The sequence below is a fragment of the Thamnophis sirtalis genome, unplaced genomic scaffold (assembly GCF_051295495.1).
Source record: "Thamnophis sirtalis isolate CommonGarterSnake01/CBP01778 unplaced genomic scaffold, rThaSir2_p1.2 scaffold_3, whole genome shotgun sequence".
NCBI classification, from domain to species: Eukaryota; Metazoa; Chordata; class Lepidosauria; order Squamata; family Natricidae; genus Thamnophis; species Thamnophis sirtalis.
This window is the reverse complement of record NW_028261383.1, coordinates 103,966,651-103,989,131: the sequence shown is the minus strand read 5'-3', so window position 1 is coordinate 103,989,131 and position 22,481 is coordinate 103,966,651. Positions and strand designations below refer to the sequence as shown.

General features: G+C 40.7%; 1 long non-coding RNA gene across 1 annotated transcript in view; it reads right to left on the bottom strand.

Moving 5' to 3' along the window:
* LOC148048088 (uncharacterized) overlaps positions 1-22,481 on the bottom strand; it is a 116,396-nt gene that overhangs the window by 93,041 nt on the left and 874 nt on the right. The window contains exon 2 of the long non-coding RNA XR_015695790.1: positions 14,086-14,252. This is a non-coding gene — a long non-coding RNA (uncharacterized LOC148048088). The remainder of the gene's footprint in view (positions 1-14,085; positions 14,253-22,481) is intronic.

Here is a 22,481-nt window from a genome sequence, read left to right as displayed (position 1 = left end):
AAGATCTCCTCCTTTGAAAGCAAAGCTAATAACATGAGCAAGCTGGGACTGTGGGAATTGAGACCAATCTATCTGAAAGGCACCACTTGGGGAAGGCTGATTTGTCAAATATGCCTGGGAACTCCAGCCTGCATCAGACAAGAAATAGTAATGATGTATAATTTTGTTGGGGGAAACTATTTGTAAGGTGAAGATATAAATCTCTTTTAAAAAAAAACCAAACACTAAATATGCATATATTGGATCAGAGCCAGACAAAAAGGTACACGTAAAAGTGAAATGATACGAAAAAAAGAAAAAAGCCATGAACCTGAAAAAGAATTGTAATCACAAATAAGAACTTCTCTTGCCTTTTGTGAATTGGATATGCTGTCTGCATTCAGCTTAATGGATGTGAACCAGTGGTGAAATTCATTTTTTTTTACTACCGGTTCTGTGGGCGTGGCTTGGTGGGAGTGGCAGGGGAAGGATACTGCAAAATCTCCATTCCCACCCCACTCTGGGGTCAGCCACAGGCGGTATTTGCCTGTTTTCCAAACTACTCAAAATTTCGCTAACGGTTCTCCAGAATCTGTCAGAACCTGCCGAATTTCACCCCTGATGTGAATATCAAACTTCCTGTAAGAAGCTGGGTACTGGGTCTTTCCAAAGGGGAGTTCTAGGCATTCTGTTGGCTCTTTTAACCTAATTGCAAGAAACTTCAAATTTTGAATTAAATAGCTAAAAAAAGAAGCCATTTTCCCACTTACATGTTTCCTGATCTTCCTTGAAAAGTTCAGAGATTTCAGAGTCCAGGAGACAAATTGCACCATGGGGAATTAGTCTTTATTAAAAGCAAAGGACTTAAGAAAGAGTCACATGCAGCTTGCATCCACTAAATCTAAAAATTGAACGTTTCTTGCTTCCACCATATTTTAAGAAGACCAATGTTGTTGTTATAATTAGTTGCCACTGTATTTCTAACATTATCTCCACTTGTATCTCATCCATTCACCCAGGAAATCAATATTCTTTGCAGATTCAATATATGGAAATATGCTGCTTCAAGAAAGAACCTGTCACACAGTTGTGCCATGATGTACTTGACCCTCGAGCTCATTTATAAAGGCATTAGGGGAAAAATCCCAGCTGTTGACCTAACTATTCCTCTGTATCTCTCAAGAAAACATCTGCTGAAGGAATATTCCTATGTGACACCACCAAGGTCAGGATTTCCGCTCTTACTCAAGCTGTAACTAGTGAACAGGGATGGCAAGACAGAAGGGAGGACATCAGATAAAAAGGTCTATTCCCCCCCCCCCACTATTATTGTGAAGTGGTATAATAAGCCTTAGTTCTACAAATAGTCCCAAACTTATGATCACAACTGGAATCAGAATTTCCACTGCTAAGCAAACAAGATAGCAGTTAATGAGTCACAACCAATTTTATGAACTTTTTGCCATGGTTGTTGAGCAAGTCACTGCAATTAAGTGAGTCATGCCATCATTAAGTGAATCCAGCTTTGCCCATTGGCTTTGCTTGTCTGACACGAACTGGGAAGGTCCCAAATGGTTATCACATGACCCCAGGATGCTACAACCAGCATAGAAGATTGGTTATACAATACAACATAAACACATGCACAGTTGCCACGTGTCCAAATTTTGATTACATGACACCATGGAGATGCTACAATGCTCGTAAGTGTGAGGTCTGGTTGGAGTCACTTTTTCAGTGGCATTGTAACTTCAAGCAGTCACTAAACAAATTGTTGTAAGTTGAGGACTCCCTGCATTAGGGTTAGATTTTTATGCAAGACACACAACTAAATAGATTGGCTCCCCTGATTCAGTAATCTTAGGCATCTGTGATAATAACAAAATGATGACATGTGCAACATCATACAACGCCCCCCCTTTCATACCTGCATTGCAATATTGCACACAGGCATGTAAGGGGCAAAATTGCAATCCTGCAGCACACATATTGCCACTTGTCCATCTGTCCTGTCTCCCCCCGCCACCATCTTCATGGTGATAGTACTGCTTTCAACAGAAATGATATCTGGTGGTTTCATATCACCTATTAACCCAAAAGATAATGTGATTGATTTGGATTTAGCCTTGCAAAATGTATGAACCAAGGACTGATGCTTTCCACAGCATGATTTAGGATTTGACATAATGTATGAGTCCAGCTGTCTGTCCCTCAGTCAGTCAGTATAGTTTATTTGCAGCAATCATGATGTGTGACTCCAATCTGTACAGGTAGTCCTCGACTTACAACAATTCATTTAGTGGCCGTTCAACATTACAAGAGCAGTAAAAAAAAGTGACTTGTGATCATTTTTCACACTTAAGATCATAGCAGCATCCTCAAAATTTGGATGCTTGGCAACTGACTCACATTGATGATGCTTGCAATGTCCTGCGGTCATGTCATCACTTTTTGTAACCTCCTTCTGGCAAGCAAAATCAGCGGGGAAGCCTAACTTAACTTAAGAGTCATGGTGGCGCAGTGGTTAGAGTGCAGTAGAGTGCAGTACTGCAGGCTACTTCACTTAACTGCTAGCTGCAGTTCAGCAGTTCAAAGCTCACCGGCTCAAGGTTGACTCAGCCTTCCATCCTTCTGAGGTGGGTGAAATGAGGACCCAGATTGCTGGGGAAAATATGTTCAGAGGGCTGTAAACCACTGTGAAGCAGTATATAAGTCTAAGTGCTATTGCTATTAACAACTGTAGTGATTCACGTAACAACTGTGGCAAGAAAGTTTGGGTGAAACTCACTCAATTAATGTCTCACGTAACAGAAACTTTGGGCTCAATTGCGGTCATAAGTTGAGGACTACCTATATAACTTTTTATTTGCTCCTAGACTGGTCTCTCAGACTGCACTCTGAGAGCCGAGGTGGCGCAGTGGTTAAATGCAGCACTGCAGGCTACTTCAGCTGACTGCAGTTCTGCAGTTCGGCTGTTCAAATCTCACCGGCTCAGGGTTGACTCAGCCTTCCATCCTTCCGAGGTGGGTAAAATGAGAACCCGGATTGTTGTTGGGGGCAATAGGCTGACTCTGTAAACCGCTTAGAGAGGGCTGAAAGCCCTATGAAGTGGTATATAAGTCTAACTGCTATTCTTTACTTATTGTTGTCTTCTGAATTAATTCAATTAAAGCAATAACGTTGGGTATGAGCAGCAAAACTGACATATGTTGGAAAGAGAGAATCGCTACAAGCGAGGGTTTGTCCTCTTTTGCCCAGCCAGCTACCAGCTGCCTCATTCAGTATGAGGTGTAGCCATCCATACAGTTTTCAGGGAGAGTTTAAAATATGCAAAGTCTTGTTCAAATGACGAATGTCCTGCTCTAGCAGTTGGAGTCTGGGAAGACACTGAAGGTCATTCCAAATACCTTAAAAGAACTACCTGCCTTTTCATGTGCTTCTACTCTGACTCAGCCACCATCTGCCGCTCTGCTTCAGGGCACACAATGTCTTGGGGCAGCTCTGCCTTCCAAAGCAAGCAGAGAAGGCATCGTCTTGAGTCCAGTAGAAATAAAGGGGAACTTGAAGAATTATTGCAAAAAAAAAAGAAAAGAAATAAAAATCCCTTCCTTTACGAGAGAATAATTAGGATGGAGTACAAGCAATAACATGCAGACTGCTGCAATCTCTACCTCATTTCTTTTTTTTATATAAAGAAAAAAAATCCAACCTGATTATATTTTCAAAGGGGTGCAGAATAACAAAGTCATTTTACATTCTAATATTGTATCTTTTCCTTCATGGATCAGATGGCACTCTTTTTTCTGGTAAATTAACACTTCGAACATATGTTTAATAAGTTGCTTATTTCCCTTTATCAACAACACAGTGATTTTTTTTTTAAAAAAGGGAGAAGAAAAATGGGGACAGTTATAACCTGACTGCTTGCTCTGCCATCTATTACAGTCCAAAATACGGATGGGCTGCAATGTGCCAGCTTTTGCCCTCATTCCTCGGAAGCTAAACCTGCATGTTTCTGTAGATATGTCAGCATTAACACTTCCTGATAATAATAATCCACAATCATTATCACCTCAAGCTCAACATCTGCTTGAAAAGAGAGACCCCCTACTGATAATAGCTAATATGGGTAGAAATGAATAAAAAAAATGGAAGACACCTTTTTACAATTATTTTTTTATGAATCATCATATTCCTGCCTTGTTTGCAGTGAAAAAAAATCAGTGATTGGACACAATGTTTTGTTATTTTGCCCAAAAAGGCTCCTCCATGTTGAGATGCTCCATATGTGGTGGACCTCCCCCGACCAGCAATTTCTTAACAGTAATCATTCTCTGAAACCCTGAAAGTTGAAGTCTACCCATCTGAACAACAACACAGCTTAAGGGAAAAAATGTTTTAATTATGTTGCTCTAAATGTATAATGTATACATTTGTATAAAGAGGGACGTGGTGGATCAATGGCTAAGACACTGAGCTTGTCAATCAGAAAGGTTGGCCGTTTGGTGATTTGAATCCGTAGCGCTGCGTAACAGAATGAGCTTCCGTTACTTGTCCCAGCTTCTGCCAACCTAGCAGTTCGAAAGCATGTAAAAAGGCAAGTAGAAAAATAGAGACCACTTTGGTGGGAAGCTAACAGCGTCCGTGTACCTTCGGCGTTTAGTCATGCTGGCCACATACCACAGAGACTTCTTCGGATAGCGCTGGCTCTTCAGCTTTGAAACGGAGATGAGTACTGCCCCCTAGAGTCGGGAACAACTAGCATATATGTGTGAGGGGAATCTTTACCTTTACCTTAAATGTATAATAGCAATAGTAATAGCACTTAGACTTACATACATACCGCTTTACAGTGCTTCACAACCCTCTCTGAGGGATGTGGTGAATCAGTGGCTAAGATGCTAAGCTTGTCAATCAAAAGCTCGGCAGTTAAGCTGTTCAAATCCCTAGCACCACATAATGGAGTGAGCTCCTGTTACTTGTCCCAGCTTGTAGAAAAACTTTAGTGGGAAGATAACAGAGCTCCATGCACCTTCGGCGTTTAGTCATGCCTGCCACATGACCATGGATACATCTTCGGACAGCACTGGCTCTTTGGCTTAGAAACAGAGATGAACACCACCCCTAGAGCCAGAAAGGACTAGCACATATGTGTGGGAGGAAATTTTACCTTTACCTTACAGCCCTCTCTAAGTGGTTTTACAGAATCAGCATACTGTTCCCAACAATCTGTCTCCTCATTTTACGTACCTCAGAAGAATGGAAAGCTGAGTCAGCCTTGAAGCTGGTGTGGCTTGAACTGACAAATTGCAGTCAGCCAGCAGTCAGCAGAAGTAGCCTGCAGTACTGCACTCTAACCACTGCGCCACTGTGACTCATAAAAGCCAGTTCCTGTAGGATTCATGTGTCTGAATCCTTTGCCTTTGCTATAGGAGCATTCCGTTTGACAATGCTGATATTATCCCCAGTCAAACGCGATATGTTGGCAGGAGCATTCTCCTTTTGGAGATCTACATAGAAACCTCAGCAATCACATGAGCTCTGGAAAATGCCACAGCAAGGTGACCTCCCATGCCCAGAATTCTTCTCTTATCTATCCTGTAATGCCAGCTTGATAAATGAGTTTTTTTTAAAAAAAAAAAAATAATAATCTCACTCTGCTTTTCCTTCAGTCTGGACCTTGAAATTCTTTAATATTGTATTTTAATGCTTGGTTGATTATTGTCTTCAAAATAATCCTTTTTGCACAAAATGTCTTTGCAATGGTTTATTTTCCATGTTTCCTAGAAAAATCAAGCATATCTATTTGGAAACAAATGAATGACTGCTGGGAGAGATCCTACTCACCTCCTGGCATGTTTTTTTTTTTTTAAAGCAGCCCAGAAGACAAAAATCAACTGACCTATTCATCTGGCAAGATTTAATAGTAAGAAAGATCTGGGAAGCATCTGGATCACCCTAGGAGAGATGGGGGAGCATTATTATGGCAGCATGTCTCCAGGAGGGTAGCAGAGCATAAAACCAATTTCACACTTTATTAACCAATTCAGGTGCCAATTGCTCAAATCCTGAAAACAGTAATATCTTCCTTCCATCCCACATCTTTCCTCATTGTGGTCAGCTTTTAAAAGAACCTTTCTCTGAGTAACATCACTATGCACATGTTCTCAGATCATCACACAAGCTTGGTCACAAGGATCCCTCTCGCCAACTGGCAGCCCATTATGGCCCTCATATCTCACCCAACTTTTAAGAGATAAGACTGACAAATGAGGGAAAGTATCATTATATTGTCTTTTTTCTTCTTCTTACCTATATATAGTTTAGGTGGTCCAAATACTGTCCTGACTCCAATTCCCATTTTTAAAGGTAGTACCCAGAATTTAGTTTTTAGTGGAATGAAATGCTGAAATTTGTTTTATCTCCCAGTACAAAAGTAAAAAAAAAAAGTATTAAGAGAAGTTGTTTTCTGAAAGAAATGTCTTAATGCGTATGAAATTAGATCTGCTTTACATCCATTCTTGTCAGTCGCAAAGAATCAGTACATATGTTAAGTTACAGTACAAAAGATTTATTCAAGCCTATATATTTCTATATCTATACCTATATCTATATCTATATCAATATCTAAAGGGACATGGTGGCTCAGTGGCTAAGACCCTGAACTTGTCGATCAGAAAGGTTGGCAGTTCGGCAATTCGAATCTCTAGTGCTATGTAATGGAGTGAGCTCCCATTACTTGTCCCAGCTTCTGCCAACCTAGCAGTTCGAAAGCATGTAAACATGCAAGTAGAAAAATAGGGACCAATTTTGGTGGGAAGGTAATAGTGTTCCATGTGCCTTCAATGGTTAGTCCTACTGGCCACATGACCCCAAAGACATCTTCAAACAGCGCCAGCTTTTTGGCTTAGAAACAGAGATGAGCACCACCCCCTTGAGTCGGAAACAACTAGCACATATGTGCGATGGGAACCTTTACCTTTTCCTTTTTATATCTAGTCAACTAATGGTCAACATGAAATCGGTACTAGATAAAGAAATTCAAGGAGGGCTGGACTTGGATCATTTGTGACAACAAAAGGATTCTAAACTGATGTCATGTTTAACTCCACACACAGACAGAGCTCTGCCTGCTCTTCTCGTACCCCTTAGTAATATTGCCTCCAATTTAAATGAAGACATCATTGGCTTCATTATGGTTCAGAAACTATTCCTTTGACAATCTTCCACTGGCATTTCTGAAGAAGCAATGCCTGAAGCTGGAGCAGCTCAGTGATGTAGCCTGAAGCTTTGCACAGAGTCTCTGAGACAACACTCTTCATTCCTTGGAATTAAGGTGCTTCTTTGAATTAGTCACCCTTTTACCTGATTCAAAGGAGTTCTCTGAAAATAAGAGGTGCTATTTGTACAGGGCTTCAATTGGCCATTTCATGTGTCACAAAAAAATAACATATTAGTAAAAAAAAAAAAACTCACAGCATTTTATTCTCCATAAAATGTCAGGGCAAGTAGAGTGAGGAAGAGATAAACAGTTCCCCAGGGGTTCCCCAGCCATGGAAGGCTTTTTTGGGGAAGAGATGTTACATTATCCTTATACTTTTCCTTCCTCAAGGGCATGAAAACATGGTTTTGACAATGGAGTTGGGGACCTGCCAGAGCCAGTGCAATGGCTCTGCTGAGTTTTTACATTGGTTCGTCCTTGTTTTCAAATTGTTGTACTGGATTTTTTTTCTTGTTTTTATTTGCATTTTAACTGTTTGTAAGATGTTTAAAGTTGTATTTGTGTAATAAATAAATGTGAAAAAGTGATCTTATTTCGTCCAAACCTATTACTCCTCCTACTCCTCCTCCTCCTCCTTCTCCTCCTCCTCCTCCTCCTCCTCCTCCTCATCATCATCATCATCATCATCATCATCATCATCATCATCATCATCGTAATTCCTTTAAAAATCAATAAGTGCTTATCTTCACCCTCTTAGACCATAATGCTGAGATTGGACAGACTACTTACCAATGATAGTTCTATATCATCTCTAATTTTCACAATATTGTCTATTTTCCCCAGGTATTTGACCAGGATTTTATAGTGAGGCTGTTTTTAGGAGATCATATGTGTTGATATTTCTGTTGCCCCCTCCTATGACATGTTCTTTTGGGGGATATGTCAGTGTTTTTAGTTTTAACTTGTACTTGTTTATCATCAAGAGTCACACATTGAATGGATGGCTGTCTAATTCAAAATAAACAAAAAAGTTACCATGGAATAGATAAAATGAATGTACAATTTTCTACCATCTCCAAAGCCTGTAAAGGCTTTCTATATCACAAATCTCTCAAATATACCATTTTTATATTGTATAGTTTTGATCCTAGCAGAAAAAACAATTGAGCCTGAGATTCCCACCTACTCCTGTCCCTGAACAAAGCAACCTCCACTTCATACTGTTCCTTCCTACACAATGAAATATTGGAAAGAAATTGTAATGGCTGTCCATCAGCATAACTATAGTAACTGTTAATACAACAAAATGGAGCCAAAATTGCTATGGTTCAGAAGTCAGTCTATGAAAGGTAATAGTTAGAAAGGAGGCTGAATCTGGCAAGGAACTAGGGACAAGAAAAACTATAATCTCCCATATCCTAAAGGGAGAGATAGCGGGCAGCTGCTTGTAATGTCTCAGTCTAAGTCAGCATTTCTCAACCTTGGCGGTTTTCAGCCACTGCTGACTGGGGAATTCTGGGAATTGAAGTTTACACATTTGAAAGCAGCCAAATGTGCTTTGACAAATGTGATCTAAACCTGCAAAATTATAGAGCAGTAGCCTCCAACCTTTTGGGCACCAGGGACTGGTTCCAGGAAGACAGGTTTTTCTGCAGACCAGAGGGGGCATTGTTTTGCATGCTGGTTGCATCCCACAAATGGTGCTTCACTTGTTTGACCAGCCAGTTTCTGGTCTGTGCTGGTCCGTGGACCAGAGGTTGGGGATCTTGCTATAGAGAGATATAATAGGAAGGCCAGCAGAAACCAGACAGCACTCATAGGCACCTGCCAGAGGTGATATTCAGCAGGTTCTGACCAGTTCTGGACAGTCGGTAGTGGAAATTTTGAGTAGTTAGGAGAATCGGTAAATACCACCTCTGACTGGCCCCACCCACATCTATTATCTGCCTCCTGAGTCTCAGCTGATCAGGAGGAAATGGGGATTTTCCCGTATCCATCCCCTGCCATGCTCACCAAGCCACACCCACCAAACCATGCCATGCCTACAGAACCGGTAGTAAAAAAAATTGAATCCCACCATTGGCACCCATCCTTTCCTGCCCCAAAGTTACCTCTCACCCACACCCATAGATATAGAAGCAACATACAGAGTACAGGTATGCAAATATCCAGATTAATCCCTCAAAAGAAACAGGAATAGACCCAAACCGTCATAACATATTATTCTGCTACATCGAAGAAAACAGGGATGCCTGCTATGACCATAGCTGGTGAGAGGTTGGGAAGCCATGCCCTGTGCACTTTTTCTACTTCATTTTAAAACCATAATTCAGAGTTCTCTTACATTGGGAAGGCTTCATCTAGCCAGACTGCCTCCCAGCTATTAGCCGTGTTTTATTCTGATTACCTCAGCTCTGCTTCCCAATGCTATAAATCATGGAAAACAGATGTGAAAACCTAGTGTATACATCAGCAATGCCTAGAAATAGAGTCTGGAGAATAAACCACTTTTTATTTGGAAAAAAAAAATCAGGGAGAGCCTGGTGGCGGTTTTCTGCCTAACAAATTTTTATTAAAAGGCTTAAGTTTTTATGACCTGCGGCAACCAAAATCCTTCTGATGTTTTGCTACCTTAGACTAACAGGTCTATTCTACCAGGTCTATTCAAAAGATCCCCTGACTTAGATCAAAGCTTCAGTGATATTTCCCTTTCATGTGGGTCTATAAAATAGTTGCCTGCTTCTAGGTGTTTGGTACGGAAGATACAGATGCAGAGGGCATTTCCATCAGGCAAAGTGTCTGGCCAGAGACAGTGGCCTAGCTTGACACTGAGGCCAAGTGTGTTTCGTTTTCATATCAAGGCATTGCTTTGAAGCAAAGAATGTTCCAGTGATTGGAGATCAGGTGCAGGGGTGGGTTTCTCACCCCGTTCCAACCGGTTCGGTTGGAACGGGGCCGGCGGTGTCCTCGTGCATGCACGCGGTGCACGCACGCAGTGCGATGCTCCAGCTGCTCCTGGAGGATCACGCAGGCGCTGTATGCGTCCTGCGCATGCGTGGAAGCGCAGAACTCATCAAAGCCGGGTAAGGACCACGGGCGGGCACGCCCTTCGCCATTCCCGGAAGTTACTTACTTCCGGGTTCGCTGACCAACCGGTTTGCAGGGACTGCCGCGAACCGGTTGAAACCCACTAGGGGCTCCGGGAAGCTATGGACAGATGTAACTAAGCAATCTTAACGCAGACACCAGAAATCTTCCTTGTGGGATGGCCTGTTTTCTCATCTCCCCTCAGTCCAAATCACTCCAAATCTCATTAAATTAACAATACTCGCAGAATTTGTATGCTTTCATTCCTAAACCATCTAAGCATTTAATAAAAATACCCAATGTGTTTTATTAATTGGGGAGCATAGAGAAAGTACAGAGATGTCACTTTATAATCTTAGAAAATCCATTGACCAACCTTCTTCCTATGGATTGTGTTTGTTTGTGTGTATCTATATCTATCATCTACCAGAAGAAGGGGGAGGACAGGGAGAAGGAGAAGATGGAGAAAAAGAAGGAAAGGAAAAAGGAGAAGGTGGGGGGAGAAGGAGGAGGAGGAGGAAAAAGAGAAGAACAGTGGCAATATGGGCAATTCATAGTAGCTTTGCTTATATGTTGTAAAAGAATATTTTGGACTGGGTCCTATTGGAGACTTCCAGGCTGACACCACCCTTATGCTTAGCATGAAATTAAGGAGTTTTCTTTCTGGCCTGAGAAAACAAAACAGTACATATCACCTTGGAAAAAAGATACGGTCCAGTAGATATTACCAATGGTTTCTGCTTTCTTGAATATACTTGAAATTTCTACTTGTTGACTGAATTACGTAGGACAATGTTCTTTCTCCTTCCCCCAGTGATTCTACAAACTGAGCCTTCTTACAATCGAGCTGCTGTGCAAATAGGCACAAACAATTCAATGGAAAAAAAGAGAGAGGTTTGCTCAGCATGGTGATATTTAATGTTTGAAGTCACATCTGTGTACATATGTTTATAGAAGATATGTTTGCTATGGCTCTTGAAAAAGGTAAAGTTTTACAGTTCCCACTTTCCAAGTCCCCTCTTTCTGATTCTCATTACTTCCTTAATTTTTGTCAGCATGGAAATGTGTCCCCACCATGCGTTTCATTGATGGATGCCCTGTCACCCAACTAAGCCGGCCCTGATTATTTATTCATCAGATGCCTTACAGTCCACCTGAGAACCTGTTTGTTCACTTTTCTGATGATCACCCGAGAGTTAGATAGTTAAATCCAAGTGGTGTCATTGGCCTTTTCTTATTTCTCTTCTAAAGGTTACATTTATCTATACTTTCAAGCTTTCTACATAATTTAGAAAAAGTTCTTCATTTTGCTTGGATCATACATTCAGTGTATTTGAATTTTCCCAAAGTGCTTTTCTATTCACCACCAAGAGGACTCAATTACTTTTACACACCCTAGTCCTTTTCTTAGTCTATAATATAATGAGCCTGGAGGAAAATTCGCATGTATAGATGTAAATGTGTGATCATCTTCTGGACCAGAGCAAAGACGTTAGCACAGATATGTGAACGTGTCCGGCTTCAATATATCATTGGCACAAAGTATTGCTACTGTTAAAATTCTGCATTAAATGCTACTTGAGAATTTATCTCTAGGGAGTAACTTCCAAATAGAATACAAAGATAAATTGGCTACAGCATATAAAGTGATTGAAAGCAGAGGAGGAAAAGTTCTTGGTAAATGTATCAGCCTACTTAGAAGGTTTATCAAAAATAAATTGGACTACGTTCCTTCTAAAGGGCATTCTTCAGTGCCAAATTAGACCTCCTTACTTTTGTTGGTTTCAATAGCTGAAAGTACATTTCCCTCTGTGGTGCCAATGCATTTCCATGTTACATGGATTGATGGGTCTCCAAAGGTTCGTGTGAAAGGGAAAATCACAGTATATCTCCCTTTATAGAAGTAACTTTTTAAATGCCTGAGCGGGTGGCAAAACAATTTGTACACCCTCCATCCATCCATTCACATTTATTACTTGAGGATTATATCAGATAGCATCTCACCCATACACAGATATATCCATACACAAATACATTCTCAAATATTGTGACATTCATTTTTTTTCTGCCCAAGGACTTGGAACAACATGGAGGAAGTATTATCAATTTTTAATTTACAATAACCCTTCAGAACTGGTTATAGGAAGAGATATCCTATATTCTCCTGGTACAAATCCTGTTGCTCAATCTAGCACAGCAATAATCAAGAGTGATAAAAGCTGGAGTCCAACAACATAAAAGCCTGTGATAAGATGAGTGATCTAAAGTCACCTAGAAAGATACATGTTGAACAAGGATCATTTTTGGATGGACACACATAAAATGTAAGGTCGACTTGTTCAAGAAGATAAGAATAGAATATGTGCTTCCATTAACCTTTCATGTAGGGAATTTCCCTGTCAAGACTTGAACCCAGTCTCCGCTGTCACTTCTGCAACCTAATTACTGCGCCAGACTGACTCTGCTACTTGCTGTTCTGATCTTCAGGAGAGATGACTGTGGCTGGACCTACACCCAATCATAAGCAGAGGAAGGAGAAGGAAAAGGGAAGTGGTTTACAAACCAGTGAGCAATGCTGAATTAATGTGTTGCCTGGCCAAGGGCCAGAACACCAGTATTTGTTGTCTGTAGTCAGTGTGCAGGGCTTCTCTTGCATCCCAAATGTCATTTTTAGGGCAGCCTGCATGAACAGAAAGCACTTCATTGCAGTATTTTCTATGACCTGATCTAGCATGGGAATGGAGTTGCCAGATCATCCAACTATCGCTATGTTGGAATGTCCTGACGATCCTAGAAAGCCCATCTGCCTCCAACCTTTCTCTCTTCACTGCTCTCATATCTTGCTGGGCAAGCTTGATGTCTTGCTTGCCAGAGAGAAGGGGGTAAAGGGGTTGATGGATTAACTGGGAGGAGAGGGGAAAAGGAGCAAAGGTCTTGGGATCTAGACAATTCTCCCTTTATGGACAATCAGAAGGGCTGACGGGGGTCTCCAGGATAAATCCTTGCTTGGTACATAATTATCATGATTACCTTAATTTTCAGTTACATATCCTGTTTATCGGTCATTTATCCCATCCATCCCAAATGTTTATGTCTGTCTTCGGATTTAAATTAAGTTTTTAAACAACACTTTTGTCCCTGTTCATACAGCCCTTCTCATTGATGTGGGACCATTTTGAAAAGGCAGCAACAGTGTTCTTTCTTCTTTTTTTCTTTAATCTTGTGTGCCACCCAGAAGCTTGAAATTCAGCTTTCTGGGATTTCCCAGGCCTCTATCATCAAGTGAAGCAATGACATTTCCCCCAGCCAGTCTCTTGACCTTTCCTCTCTCTTGAAGGACAAGTCTATTGCTCCCCATAGCCTACCCCATAACCTCCAATCAAGTCTACTCTTTACAGATGGAGGTGGATATCCACGTTGCCACCAGGGTCACTCAATTGTCCCTACAAAGCATTTTGAGGTCCAGCAGCTATCATCTTTGCATTTGTTAGCTTTGAAACTCTGGGAAGCACTGAGAACATTGAACCATTCCTTCTGAAATGGTATGTGGGAATAACCTTGAGGGAGAAAGGGGAAAGATGCTGCTCAGGGAATGATCAGATAAAAGAGGGGAAAGGCCACAAAAGTTCAATGAGCAAAAAAAGAGAGGCAAAACTATAAAAGGATCTGCCTTATATAAGACTGTCAAATGTGAGGGCAACGGATTTGTATTTTCAGACTGGCAAAGTTCTATTTATGTAGCCTTACAATAAAGTAGACTTAGCTCATCTAACAGTTGTATTTCCTGTCAGGTTTACCTGGAAGGGTTGACATGCTTTAAAGGAGCAATATGTTCTTAAAAGGCAATCGATTTCTGGCCTGCCTTGAATTATCATCCACCGGCCATTTGGTGCTCTTCATGAAACAGGACAGATGCTGAAAGAAGGGCCATCAAGGTTGCCAATGCACTATCCCTCTTTTGCACCTAAAAGAAATAGAAACATTTCAGGATGATGCCTCAGCAGTTGAACCTCTCTAGGGATGGGGGAAGAGGCTGACTTGAGATCAGGAATACAGAGTGAACATTAATCAAGGGTACTCACCAAAGAGAAAATGGACCTCCCACAAGAATGAGACATAGCATTGCAAAGTAAACACCAGCTTTGCTTCTGTTTCAGATAAACTGCAGCGAGAACTGAAGGAGGAAATAATCTTCATCCTTCAAAACCAGCCAGCATTTTAAGGCTGTGCTGCCATCAGTGCTGATGTAAACTCCCCAGTTTGTATCTATAGAATAGAAAAGATCTTGCTTTATTTTTTCTACCTATGCAAGGGTCCTCTTTGTAGACTTCAGCTCGGCATTCAATACCTTCATTCCAAATATTCTTCTAACTAAGCTAAATCAGCTAGCTGAACCTAATCACAGTTGTAAATGAATCATAAGCTTCCTAACAGACAAGAAGCAGCAGGTGAAGCTAGGCAAAATCACATCAGATACCTGTACAATTAGCATAGGGCCCCCCACAGGGCTGTGTACTTTCTCCACTTCTCTCTATACACCAATGACTGCATATCAAAAACTTCCTCAATTAAAATACTGAAGTTTTCAGATGATATAACAGTGATTGGTTTCATTTGAGACAACAATGAATCTGCAAACAGACGGGAGGTTGAACAACTAGCCTTGTGGTGCAACTGGAACAATCTTGAGCAAAAAACACTCAAAACTATAGAAATGGTGGTAGATTTTAGGAGAAACCCTACTACCACCTCTTATAATACTAGACAACACAGTATCAACAATACAGGCCTTTAAGTTTCTTGGTTCTGTCATATCTCAAGACTTAAAATGGACACCTAACATCAAAAATGTCATCAAAAAAGCACAACCAAAAATGTTCTTTCTGCGCCAACTCAGAAAGTTCAAACTGCCCAAAGAGCTGCTGATTCAGTCCTACAGAGGAATAATTGAGTCTTATCATCTGCACCTCTGTAACTGTCTGGTTTGGCTCTGCAACCAAACAAGACAGACACAGACTTCAATGGATAATTAGAACTGCAGAAAAAAACAATTACTACCAATTTGCCTTCCATTGATGACCTGTATACTGCACGAGTCAAAAAGAGGGCTGTGAAAATATCTACAGACCCCTCACATCCTGGACATAAATTGTTTCAACTTCTACCCTCAAAATGACGCTATAGGGCATTGCACACCAGAACAATTAGACACAAGGATAACTTTTCTCCCATGCCATCACTCTGCTATACAACTAATTCCCACAACACTGTTAAACTATTTTAGTAAGGGTGTATTACTATTATTCTTCTCATCTTTTTCTATTTCCTACCTTCTTTTATACTTATGACTATAATCTTGTTGCTTGTATCTTTATGATTTATATTGTTTTATTTAGTTTCCTAGCGTGATTTATGTTGATTGCTTATTTAGTATCCTATAACTATCACTAAGTGTTGTATCTTATGATTTATGATTTATGATGAATGTATTTTTATGATGACTATGATCATGAGTTATTACTTATAGTTTTTATGTACACTGAGAGCTTATGCACCGAAGACAAATTCCTTGTATGTCCAATCACACTCGGTCAATAAGAATTCTATTCTATTCTATATAACAAAATCTTTTATTCAGTCCTAAAGTTTTAGTTTATCTTCCTACTTTACATTATAGGGCCAGACAGGCTCAGTTACACTGTCAGAGTGACTGCTTTCCCTTCTCTGTGCAATTTCTTCCAGCCATCGGTACAAGTCAAAATATGAATGCTGTGTAGTAGACATAAGAGTTACTGTTAAGACAGCAAGTTCCAGCTCATATCTCTGCTTCAGCAGGTGTGGGATTTAGTGCTTCCCTCTGCTGGTGGACATTGGGTATAGCATAGTGCATAATGGGAAGGAAAGAGTAAGAAATAACTGCAAGTATCAAGTATAACTTAGATATGGATAATAGTTTCAAGAGCAGACATACAGTTGGGGTTATTGCTATTTCTGTTTCTTGGGAAGGACTTTGATTGTAGATGGTCAGAAGGAATCCCACAGCACTTTTTCCAACTACCCAGTTTATTAAAAAGCAGTTTTTCTGAGCTGCAGTTCACTTCATCAGAGGCATCCACAGTATACTATTCATGGCTCTCCTGCAACAATGATTTGTAGTTGGTATAAAATGTGGCAGGTGATTCTTTGGTGTGAAATGGGCATGGAGTGGGCCCAGCAGGAGGATTACACCCAGCTTATTATTGATAGCAAAACTGAGTAAATATTTAACACCTTCTTTGTTTTTTTAATTAATACTGTTTGATGGCAGACATGAACTTTCCCATAATTGTTTAAACTAAAACAAAATAGCTTAGAGCTCATCACATTAATGATAGAATTAAAATTATTCAACTGAGGCCTAAAATAGAGTTGTTTTTTAAAAAAAAAAACAGTTTAATGGACCTTGAAGCCATCTTTTGCAAAAGCTGCTGACGGTTTTGAAAATTTCCATAGGCATCCTGTCCAAAACATTCCAAATTCTTATAATTTTGGAAGAAGGACTCAAAGAGCTGAACAAAATCTCTCGTCTCCATAAGCATCACATATTTACTCCTTGCAGAATTAACTCAAGTGTATAGGACGAGAGACAAAGGAAGAGATGCAACCGTAGGTGATATTCACTTACCTTCCCTATCGGTTCACAAATGTGAGCGCACATGCTTTTGGCAAAAAAAAAAAAAAAAAGGCCTAAATAAGATGCTGTAGAGCCAGGGCAGGTAGGCGGGGCCACCTGTGATTTTGGGAGAACAGTTGGAACCGGTAAAATGCAACCTCTGGATGCAACATAATATGGCCTGGATGTGGATTCTATGGCCCCCATATGGCATGCGAACAAAACACTGAAAATACAGAAGGGAGAAAAGAAGAGTTGGTTTTATTCTGATACTGCTTATGCCTTTTCAAGTTTCCAGTGAGAAAGTGCTGCATTATAACAATCATGACAAGCCCATTCAGTTTGCATAGCCTGGAGAAGCAGTGGCATTAACCTCTGAATTAATCTCTCCTTCGTCTCATTAACTTTAACTAAACATGGCCACCCCAGCTCAGTAAAGAAAATCCACCGGGGAAAGCAGGCATCTGCTGAGACTAGTGTATTCAGGAGGATGCAAACACACAGGCACTCTGGAAGGTCTTCACATTTTGAATTCTGAATACACGCAGGGTTCTGATTATGGACTACAAGAGAACATGCACACCAGTGCTATTTAACCCACCCGGCTTCCTGCCTCTATAGTATTGCTCCAGCAGGCATGGATTGAACTCAACTGTGTGTAGGAGAAAAGCATTTGTACTGTATATGCATGCTGGCTTTCATGTGAGTTAATAGTACAGGAGAAAAACATTGTTGAACAATGTTGGGAGAAGTGAGGCATATCCAGAGATGCTGTGGGGTTAGTACGCTTGATATTATAATGCCAGAATATGACATAATGAGCATCAGTAGCATCATGCAAAGATTAATCCTTGTAGCATAACAAACAGCCAGAGCAAATCATTCCTTTAAAGGCTGCGGTATCTGGATATATTTAGCTGCATTGATTTGAGCCCACCATACCTGAGGTTATTACCCAGATCACTAGTTGGCTAAGCAATATCTAGTCAGACTTGACTCCTGATAATTGGATGGACAAACACTATCTCAACCTATCTCCGACAGGAACCAATAAGCCTAAAAAGGCCAGTCTATAATTTCTTTGACTACCCCAACTTCTCATCTGCTTCTATCACCTACTGAAAATATGTGAATTTATACTTGATGAAGGTTTCCTGTAATCAGGGGTGGGATTGGAAAATTTTAGCAACCAGCTCTCTGCCTAGTTGCTGGGTGGACGTGGCCATGGGGGCATGGCCAACTCAGCCTCCTCAGGAGGAATTGTCACCCTCCCTAGGCTCTGGAGGCTTTCATGAGGGTGAAAAGGCCTCCCCCAGGCTCCGGAGGCCCTCCGGTAACTGGACTTCCGGACCTTCCAGTAGGCCTGTTTCTCACCCTCCCAGAGCCTCTGTGTGGGCCCTGTACTTACCTGGCATGATGAACAGGCTACGTGGAGACTCCTGGGAAGGGAGGGGCAAGGAGGGCTGGGAGGGAAGGGGAAGGAGGGCTGGGCCAGCTGGTCCTTGCAACAACCGGTTTGGTGAACTGGATGCAAAATTAGCATCCGGTTCGCCCGAACCAGTCCGGACTGGCTGAATCTCACCCCTGCCTGTAATCATTATTTATTTGGCCCAGGATTAATTGCTTGGATCTTGCAGTCTATAATACATTTAGTAACTGCCCCCAGATCTACAGTGCAAAGTTTTCTGCTTCCTTTCTTCATTTTAGTTTTTAGCTTTTAGTTCTCACATTGAAAGACCAGCAAGGTCAAGAAATAGAAATAGTTGGGATTTCAGAATTTGTTCAATAATACTATAATCTTGAAAGTCTGTTTCTGTTTACCACACTTATACCAAATGAAATAAGAATGTGGGAGATAGTTTAAATATATTTCTCATGTTTTCTTCATTTCTAGGGCTGAGTAACCTTTCTTGAAACTGCTTCTGAACAATTCATTCATCTATTCCCCCTTTCCAGGGCCAGGATTAATCTGCATCACCATGGTTTCTGCTTCTGTGATGAAGCTATTGCTTTTGAAATACCATAGTCTTCATCATTTTCTCTAAATCTGATTTAAAATGATCACTTCCCCTTTCCTCAGAGTTAGCTAATTGATTTTATTAACTATTTGTTATCAAACTTATACCCTGCCTTGATGGTTCAGCAGCAGAGGTGGGTTCCTACCAGTTCACACCTATTCGGTAGAACCGGTTCGTCAAATCTACCGAACCGGTTAGAAGAGGTTCCACCAGTGGACCCGGAAAGCAGGCCACACCTACAGAAGAGGTTCCAAAAAATTTTGAAACCCACCACTGTTCAGCAGTTAAAGGTGCTGAGCTTGTGAGCTGGAAAGTTGACGGCCTAGGTTTAAGACCTGAGCACTGCGCGATGGGGTGAGCTCCCATTCCTTGCTCCAGCTCCTGCCAACCTAGCAGTTCTAAAACATGCAAATGTGAGTACATGAATTGGAAGGTTACTGTGTTCTGTGCTCCTTGGTATATAATCATGATGGCCACATGACTATAGAAAGAGTCTTCAGACAATGGTGGCTGCCTTGGCTAAGAAATGGAGATGAGCACTGCCCCCTAGACAGGGGAAGCCTTTACCGCTATGTTTACCACTAGAGCCAAGGTGGTGCAGTGGTTAGAGTGCAGTAGAGTGCCATACTGCAGTCTACTTCACTTAACTGCTAGCTGCAGTTCAGCAGTTCAAAGCTCACTGGCTCAAGGTTGACTCAGTCTTCCATCCTTCCGAGGTGGGTAAAATGAGGAGACAGATTGTTGGGGGCAATAGGCTGACTCTGTAAAACCATTTAGAGAGGGCTGTAAAGCACTGTGAAGCGGTATATAAGTTTAAGTACTATTACCTTTTTGTATCCACCAAGGATTCCAATTTGTTTCCAATCTTTATCTAGTCTATTGTTTTTAGCTTTTCTGTGTTGCCTGTAAGTTCATTGAGAATTGTTTCATGACACTATCTTTGACCTCATAATACATAATATTAACCCAGTGTGCATTTTCCATTTTTATAATATGCTTTTCTAATTTTTCTGATTTTGTCTAACAAAATGACATTTTCTCCATATCTCAAGCTCTTAATATTTTAGCCTTCTGTTTTGATTCCAGCTGTGACTGCCATTTTGATAATATAGTCATGGTATAAGTCATGGATAGTCAACCTTTTTATACCTACCGCCCACTTTTGTATCTCTGTTAGTAGTAAAATTTTCTAACCACCCACCGGTTCCACAGTAATGGTGATTTATAAAGTGGGGAAGTAAATTTACTTTATAAAATTTATAAAGCAGAGTTATTGCAAACTCTTACCACCCCCCATGAAAGCTGGAAGGCTCAGTAGTGGGTGGTAGGGACCAGGTTGACTACCACTGGTATAAGTTAACAATATGACAATAAATCAACAGTAATTGCCTTTGTTTCACTCTGGGTTCTATTCTGAATCAATCTGTTTCTCCAAATTACTTATGTACTTACAATAGCTTCTTCTCCATTGTCAAAGATCCTCAGTAGAATAGTCAAATGTTTTGGAACATCCATTAGCTTAACAAATTCCATGTTCTGCCTTTGCTATAATCCATAAATGACATTCTCTTGCTCTTTCCATCTTATGTTAGCTATCTGATCTTATGTTCCTTTGCCTCTGTCTGTTTCTTTGGCATTTCTTTCTCAATCCGAAGCTGTTCTTGTTTGTAAAATCTTAAGCAACATTGGCTTGTATGGAGAATTAGTGGGACGGGCCTATAATTTTGTGTTCTCTCTTGTTTAGTAATGTATTCTTTACAGATTTGTTTCCCCCTATCTCTCAGTTAATCTTGTTCCTTATTTGTTCAGTTAGAATTGTTGCTACTTTTGCTGCCTCTTTTCCCACAACTTTCAGCGAATATTTCATCTCTACGTGGTACTTAATTTTTTTGAAAGCTGATCTATTGCCTTTTATATTTCACTTCCTAATGGAATCATTTTTAGAACATATTCTGTCTCAGCAAACCCTTCTGTTTTCTCAAATTTGCCTTGCAAAAGGTTTCAGTATATTCAGTTGAATTTTCTTGTAATCTTATTTGCCTCACTAGATTGTTCCTATGATTACCCTTAAATATGTCTATCTTAGCTGAAAATTTTCCTATTATATTTCTGATCTTATATAAATGCCTTTCATTTTTCCCTCTATTTTCAGTCATTCTTTCCTTGTCTGAAATCAGAAGTCTGCATTTAGTCTTCTTCATGTCCAAGAATTTCAACTTCTGACTGTCAGAATTTCTGAGCTTACTGCATGAGCCTGACAAAAAGATGTTAGTGATTTAAGAGTCAAATTACAAACTCACTGCTTTAATTATTCAATATGTTAAGGCAGCAACATCTTTTTTTCCAGGACAAAAGACAGAAGCCTGGGGGGGGGGGGGATGTGTGCTATGAAGAACAAAAGAGGTTTGGCTCATCCAAGGTCTTGAGAACTTATTCTGAATCATTTTCATTGTATTCTCAGTTCTAATAATTAGTCTTGACCTCTGGTTTTGTTTTTTTAAGGCGCTTTTCCTTTCTACATTTTCCAATTCTCATTGATTCCATCCCTGACCTGAAATAGAATACATTTAGAGGCAGTCCACTGAGAAGGGCATTCAAGCAGACTCCTCAAAATAGATAAAAGCAAAGATGAACCGAAGGCCAGAACATATATTGTTATTTGCTATAGGACAGGTGAAGAAAATGGCTTCCTCGTAATTTCCCTTCATTCTGTACGGTACCTCAGGTTGAACTAAGAAGCATTTCTCAGCAATTTGCCCACCGTGACGGTTGCTTTTATTATTGAAAATGTTTGTGGGGGGGGGGCAAACATATTATTGGTAGAAAGAGAAATGGAACCGCCATTACCGTGCTCTTGCCCCCAACAACCTACTACGAAATTCTTGTATGTAGGAAAATTCAGAATGGCTGCCACTGTTACAGTTACTATGGGGCAGAAAAGGCCTTGCCATTGGAGAAGTCTAATAGCAATAGCAGTAGACTTATATACCGCTTCATAGGCCTTTCAGGCCTCTCTAAGCGGTTTACAGAGAGTCAGCATATTGCCCCCAACAATCTGGGTCCTCATTTTACCCACCTCGGAAGGATGGAAGGCTGAGTCAACCCTGAGCCGGTGAGATTTGAACTGCTGACCTGCTGATCTAGCAGTAGCCTGCAGTGCTGCATTTAACCACTGCGCCACCTTGCAGCAAGCGAAGCGCCAGAAGACTTTGCTAGGAACAAAGTGTTCCCTCAGAACTACATTTTGGGGGGGAAAACAGAGAAAAGATACAAAAAGCATCTTCTACTGTCTTATTTGGGGTGGAATCAGGCTTTACACTACAAACCTATTACATGTCTAGTCGTGTGAATTGTTGATGATTGAGCAATGGGATTTACTTCCAAGGAACCAAGCTGAAGAAATCACAGCAATGAGTCAGAGCAGCAGCAGCAGCAGCAGCACAGAAGGAAGGAGCAGTGCAGCCATTTTATGAAACCGTTTCTATTCAAACTGCCTGAGTCTTCCTGGCTCTTCAGAGTTACT